Source organism: Arachis duranensis, chromosome 10 (genome assembly GCF_000817695.3).
Source record: "Arachis duranensis cultivar V14167 chromosome 10, aradu.V14167.gnm2.J7QH, whole genome shotgun sequence".
Classification (NCBI taxonomy): domain Eukaryota; kingdom Viridiplantae; phylum Streptophyta; class Magnoliopsida; order Fabales; family Fabaceae; genus Arachis; species Arachis duranensis.
The window spans coordinates 33,172,195-33,179,518 of NC_029781.3; the positions used below are offsets into that span (position 1 = coordinate 33,172,195).

Sequence of the window (7,324 nt, forward strand, 5' to 3'; positions counted from 1 at the left end):
GCTTCAGGCAATTGTTAAACCTTATCTATGAGTTTTGTTTATGAGTTAAGTTTCTTTCATAGAGTTCCCTCACCTTTGTAGCTTTAGTTTTTATTTTATGAAGAGGGATAAGAGTTGTATCTGAATTTTATTTAAATTCTCTTGTATAATGTTTATTATTATTAATAAGTTTATGATTATTATTACTTGGTGATGTTTGCTATGTGATTTTAATTAATAAAAACAATTTTTTTGGAATTTTCTATAAAACTAAATCGCGATATCGAACTAAAGGCTCAATAGTAAATAGTTAATAAAGGAAAGCAGGTTGGTAACACCTTACTTTCGGTACGATCATGACGTTCTGGAAGTTGGGTCGTTACATCATGTAGAGCTTATGGAGGACAAGACACAGAGGACCTTCACTGTCAATGGCCACAGGCTTAAGCACTACTTGGGAGACTCTTTGGATGAGCAGAGAGTGAGCTACAACCACAACTAAAGATGGAGGAACATCAAGCTAGTGATGTTAAAGAAGCGTTGGTTGGGAGGCACCCCCAACACTCATATCCTTTCGATTTCTTGCTTTCTAGAAGTAGCTTAGGATAGTCTGTAGTTCAAGTTCCATGATAATCCTTTTGATTTCCTGCTTTCCATAAATCATTTGTGATTGTTTGCTTAGAATGTTTAAGTATCAATTCAAAGTGTTTGTTAGTTAGTAAATCTTTTAGTTGTTTCTTTTTATTGAGAGTGCAAGGTTGCTGGGTGCACTCATTAATATTGATTGATTGGGCTGAGAACACTACAAGAAAATAAGCTTTCTGCCACGCTTTAAAAGCGTGCCAAAAAGTGCAAAAAAAACATGCCGATAGCTTTTCACCACGCTTTTTGAACTTTCGGCACGCTTATGAAAGGGTCACATCTGCCAGCGTGCCGATTGCTCTATCGCCACACTTTTGTGGTTCTACTGGCACGCTTTTTTTGTTGGCACGCTTTCATTTCTTGCCACGCTTAAAAGCGTAGCCATAGGTCTTAACCTATAGGTACGCTTAAAAAGTGTACCAAAAAGTGCACATATCGCCACGCTTTTAAAACGTCCCAGAATGTTTGTTTTGGATACTATTTAAAAACGTGCCGATAGAGAAAGATACGGCTACACTTTTTAAAGCGTGGCGATAGCCAGTTATATGGCCACACTTTAAAAGCGTGGCGATAGCTTTATAAAATTAAAAAAAAATCCTTTTTCTTATTTTTACCTACAAAATATAAATTTTCAAACCTTTTTTATTACTAAACCTACAAATATAGCATGCAACTTTTAGTACAACATAAATTAAACAATAATTAGTGACAATTTTTGCGATAATTGTTTTATACATTAAAAAACTAATACTCAAATACAAAATAAATCTTGAGTTCGAATTCCAAAACTAAAAATTGAAAAAAATACAGAAACAATACAACTTAAGCTCAGTCTCATTACAATTAGTAGCAAGGTTTTCAACTTCAGCCAGAATCCTGCAAAACTATTCAATTATACTGCATAAATATAAGCTCAGTCTCATTAATTACGAGTAAATTTTTCAACACAAGCTCCTGAGCTAATGAGCATTCACTTTAACAAGGAGAGAACAGAGATATAGTTCTTTGTTCATCTTTTAATGCATGCATTTATACATTCATTTTCTACTTGAAACCAATTCTGGAATAAGAAAGATGATCATTCCCATTCAATAAAGTGAATTTACTTGCCAAGCATACTAGAGAGCAATTTAACATCAGAAAAAAGGGATCAACCAGCAATTTACCCTCCTCTTACTGCTAAGTCAAACTTTGTTAGTTCCTTCTCTTCCTTTCTCGGTTACCATATTTCAACAAATTACATTGTCAAAAGAATACAACCATGTCTATACTCTATGGACTTGTTAGCTACTTTGGTTCTCTCAGTTTATTTGCATATTCTATACTGAATTTCCGATTAAAGAATACTTATAATTTAATAAAAAGTAGTTCATGTAGAAGTTTTTCTAGTAACTAGATTAGATATGGTAAAGAACAAAAGAAAGAAAGGATATGAAGATAGGAGCAACCACTTACCATACCACTTGGCGAGTTCATCATTGGCAGGAGTGACAACAGCAGCAGCTTTCTTTGAAGGAGGAGGTGGTGCTGCCTTCTTCTTACCAAAGAGAGCCACAGTCTCGAAAGTGGCAGGGCTAGAAGCTGATGGTGCTGACCTTGTGCACCACTCAACTTGATGGGGTTTCCAAGCATCTCTAACACCCCAATTGAAGCCATGTTCTAACCTCAATATCTTCTGGACCTCTTTTGGCAGATGTGTGATCTGAGTCTCATCAAAATGTACATGCATGAATTGGTTTGTCCGCTCATAAATGTGTGCTAAAGGGAGTTATAATATATAACTGAAAATAAAAAGGAATCCAGAGCATGAACATTTAGAATATTTTATGAGCCAAAACATGACAATAATACTACTGGACAATATGACGTAGGCATTCAAAATGAACTCACACATCAGAAGGGCCAAAATTTTCATCCATAGTGGTCCCAGCAACATTTTCAACGAAGTTTGCATGGGTCAAGACAGCCCCCTGAAGAGAATTCGTTTAGCAGAAGGATAAATGAAGAATGTTCTATAAAGTGACCATTACCAAGGAAAGCATTTCATGCACACAACATCTACCATAAACAAAAAATAGTAATTTGGCAAGAACCTACTCACCTTTGGGGTTCTAGTTGTACCACTTGTATAGCAAATAGTTGCAACATCATCAGGTTTTGATGGCTAAAGGGCTGAAGATTACTGCTTCCCTACATCCAAGGCAGAAAAAGGCAAGTGGTAACAAGTACTTAGCAATGAAATCATAAATGATGCTTCTTGAATAAATAAAATTATAAATCATTAGCAACTACATATGGGGGTAAGAAACTACAATCACCATGTTAGTGCAAAGAAAAATAGTAAAAAGAAATATTTTGTGTTTCTTTTATAAAATAGAAAATAATAAAAAGAAAAGGGAGAGCAAGCTCCTGGAAATGCACGTACCAGTGGTTAGGTAATAATATCTGCCAAGTATTGAAATAAATAATTGAGGTTCATGACTATATTATAGAATTAACCTTTGGAATTCCATAATAAATCAGACCAGAGCCTATAGCTGACCGTGCAGTACCTACTTCTCCAAAAGTCATCCACTTGTACATTGACAGTGGAATAAGAGTGGAAACAATGAGTTCTTCATAAATAAGTTTTATTATAAAAGAAAAGAAGGACAAAAAAGCATAATGGATAAATAATTGAGCTGCTTACTCCCCAACTATTCCATCAACACGGTTTTGGGTTCCCAGATACTTATAGTCTCGAAAAGTGTCAACTGAACGCCTATGATTGAACATTTCGATAAAATCCTTTTGGAAAGCCATTATAACCAACAATTTCAGATAAGATACGAAATAAAAAGTAAAAAATAAAAAAGGAGTTCTAATAACACAGCTGCAGCAACAAGAAGGATAATGAGATCTGATAACAATTAAGTTATGAAGAGTTACTGACCTCTGCAGGGCAGAATAAATGCAACTTCACAAGTAGAGAAGTGAATAAGCCTCTTGTTATTCTCAGAGTAGTACTTCACCTGAAACAGAAACAACACATCAAAAATCAAAATCACACATCCCATTAAGCTCCAACATGAATATTTGGCCTTTAATTATTTACAATTTGACCTAATCACACAAAGAACACGTACCAAAGGGAGAGCATCGGTGAAGTTGCTGTAAATTGTGTCAAGATAAGAAAAAAAGTATGTATTTAGCTAGATTCATACTGAAAAGTCAAAAGGCAAAAAAAAAAAAAAACCAATGCTCATGGAAAAACCTTTTTTTATCAAATATTTTTTTTCTATTTCTCTCGCCGGAGACTCAAATTCTATTGGAAAAACCAATGCTAACTACAGCTACCATTTTTGTTTGAAGAAAACTTAACCCAACACACAAAACAACCTTAATTTGAGGGATGGCATCTACAGCTTTGAGGGACTTGTATAACTCTCGAAGCTGCTCACTCCGCTGCAACCCTATCTGATCAGAATTGAGTTCCACTCCTTAACTTGTCTTCCTTGTCTTAATGTCTCTATTGTAATATCCTTCCCCCAACTCAACACCCTACTAAATGGGCACCATGAATAGAAAGAAATTGATTTTGAATAGTAGTATTATTGAATTGTGGTGTTGTCTAAGAAGCTATTCTATTGAGTTGTTCATATTAGAAAAGAAGAAGAAACAAGTCATGATGTGTTTCGTCATATGAAGTCCATTGAGGTATTTTCACAAACAACACATATTCAAGAAACAGAAAATGAAAAAAATCACAAAACAGAACTGAAATTCAAGGAAACAGTTAGTTAGAAGTTAGTACCTGAGTTGGGTAGATGAAGTAGACCAGAATATTGCATAGCTCCACTGGATGCTTCTCACAAACAAAGTAATTTGTTCTTTGAAGTTCTCCAGCAACATTTCCTTGTTCTTTGGGTTCAGGAAAATAACCTTTCAGCTTGAATCATACTTGATTCTCCCCATGAAACCTAAAAAATGAATTAAGCAAACTCTTAAAAAATTTGGACTAGAAAACACATTGGTATACCAGATAGCAGCTGACAGAATTTATATCTTTATCAGTTTTACAAAGGGCATTTGTGAAGAATACAAAAACAGAAGAATTTTTATAGGAAAGATAAAATCTGAGTTTCCAATGGCATTAAATACATAGAAGTTCACTTTCTCTATAAAATCATTTCCCTGTTGTATTAGTAAAACTCTCTCTATACTAAATCATATATGCAGAGAACACATTAGGATAAAAAGTAAAAACAAATATCCAGGCCCCCAAAAAAATGAGTATGAACAGAGGATACTTATTTGATTCAGGTCAAATGCTTAGCTTCCTACCATAAGATTATTGCAAGATTACAGCATTTAAGCTAGGAAATAATTTTCTTTTGATGAAATGCAAACCGCAGTACATAAGCCTATTACATGTCTTGAAGGTTGAAAGTTTGAAACTTCTTTGATGGAGCTGCCTGTAATTGAAACTTTTATCTAACTATTCAATTCCATTAGACAAAAATCAAATACAAAAATGAAAATAAATTGAGCACTCACATAGTTGCATAGAACTTCCAACACACCTTTATCACAGATACACTGCTGCACCAAGACCGTTCTAGGTGGCAGTGCACCAGAGACCCTCACACCCTCAAGAAACCTCCATTTAGTATTCCTTTACCAAAAAATTGAAAACAAACATCAGAAACCATTCCAATAAGCAATTTACATCATAATCAAACAAAATAACAAATGATCATATCACTCAAACCTTATATCAAGTATATGTACTATTCAAACAAATGCATGCGTGTCATGGTAAGGCAAAGCACATATAATAAAATAGACAATCCATCACATTCCCCACATGAATGCAGTCAAACTAGAGAGTTCACCACATAATAGAAACAAAACAAAAAGAGAGGTGATTACAGTTGTAAGAGATGATTATATAAGAAAAGAAAACATTAATCAGCGTTATGGTGAGGGTTGAAATAGAGAAATTTGTGGAGGGTTGAAACAGAGAAACAAAAAGGGATTAAATCTTTAAGTCCATACCTTCTTGTGTTATGGTAAGGGTTGAGCACTGATTGAGGGAGGAACGGCGATTAAGGGAGAGGCAGCGACGATTGAGTCAGTGTCAACGGAGGTAAGGTTTGAGCGAGAGAGAGCGAGCGCCGATGGAGGCCTTGCGAGTGAGAGTGAATGCCGACAGAGGGCACGCCGATGGAGGGTGCACCGATTGAAGTTTCCAAGAGTTGCGAAAGAGGGATAAAGGGTTGCAAGAGAAGGATAGAGGGTTGCAAGTTGAGAGCGGGCTACGACCTGAAAGATGAAGATGGATTCTCACTTCTCGGTGATGAAGAGGGCTGCGAGCTGAGAGGGCTATGAAAGTTTAGGGTTCTTAGTTGAGTAATGGAGATATTCGAGGGTTTGGGTTCTCACTTCTAAGTGAGGGCTGCTTTGAGTATTCTGATAAAGAAATTAAGTGTTTGAGTGAGAAATTAAATTAAGTGGGAATTCTATCGTTACGCTTTTTTAGGGTCCCAAATAATTAAAGGTTATAGGCACGCTTTAAAATGTGCCTGTATATTCTGACAAACTAGCCACATTTTAAAAGCGTACCTGTTTCTTTCTATGGGTACGCTTTTAAAGCGTGGCAAAAAATGGTGGCTAAATCATGAATCAGTGGTCACGCTTTTTAAAGCGTGCCGATTTCCCTCTATGGCCACGCTTTTGAAGCGTGCCAAAAAAAGCGTGGCCAAATCACAAATCAGTGGCCACCCTCACAAAAACGTACACATAGACCACTTTTGGGCACGCTTTAAAGGCGTGGCAAGAAAAAAGGGTGCCGACAGGCCTTTTTTCTTGTAGTGGAACCTAGCTAAAGAGATAAGTTTGGTGTGGCCACTAACCCACTTAATTTAGGCTTACAACCATTTGAATGAATTAATTTTGAAAGTAAGCCCAGAGATTACGTTTGGTGTGGCCACCACCATATGAAGCTCACACAGCAAGCCCAACATGATTCAAGTTTGAAAGCATTTAGTAAATTGGTGAAGCATATAAAGCCACATTAATGTGTTCGGAAGGAAGGAATGTGAAAAAATTGAATTTATTTCACCCTTATAAACACATTAAAATCCAATGATGAACCCAATTTATTAGATGCAAGGAAATCAAGTTTGGTATCCCAAATGATACTCATCAATTGCACTTTAATTGTATGTTAAAGGGAATGTGAAGAAGTTTTTCTTCTTTCACTAATGGGGTTTCTGATCTTAAATTTTAGGAGAGAAAATGGGGCCCACATGATTGAGGGTTCACTGGCGCAAGGAGTCAAAGTGTACTTACACTTTGGAACTCAGCATATGTAGAGAACCAAAGGAGATAAAGGTTAGCGCCTCTTCCCACACTAGGCACCACTCCCCAAGTGGGAAAACATTGAATCGCTTTTACTTCCCCCCTTCCCACCTTCCAGACTACACTTCTCACTCCTATAAAAGCTACTCACTTTCCCACCATTCTTAACATTTCAGACCCCAACTCCACACGCGAAAAGAACCTCCACACTTTCCCTCTTCTTTCTTTTCTTTCTCTTTACTATTTTCTTTTTCTTCTCTTGAATGGGACAATCAAGTCCTACGTTTGGTATTGAAGCAAAACATGGTTTTGCCTACTTTCCTGCATCTTTCTTTGACATCTCCAGACCCTTTTCTCACTC

At 36.3% G+C, this 7,324-nt stretch overlaps 1 long non-coding RNA gene across 13 annotated transcripts; it reads right to left on the reverse strand.

Moving 5' to 3' along the window:
• Positions 1-837: 837 nt before the first annotated feature.
• On the reverse strand, positions 838-6,048 carry LOC110276393 (uncharacterized). 13 transcript variants are annotated; one of them, XR_008003848.1, is made up of 10 exons: positions 5,659-6,048; positions 5,158-5,275; positions 4,415-4,580; positions 4,000-4,164; positions 3,747-3,771; positions 3,554-3,632; positions 2,723-3,408; positions 2,512-2,591; positions 2,077-2,402; positions 838-1,505 (listed from the first exon to the last, which is right to left on the reverse strand). It is a non-coding gene; the product is annotated as an uncharacterized LOC110276393 (long non-coding RNA). The 13 variants fall into 13 exon arrangements; XR_002369066.2 differs by having other exon boundaries at positions 2,723-3,632; positions 4,000-4,161; XR_008003850.1 differs by lacking the exon at positions 3,747-3,771.
• Positions 6,049-7,324: the final 1,276 nt, after the last annotated feature.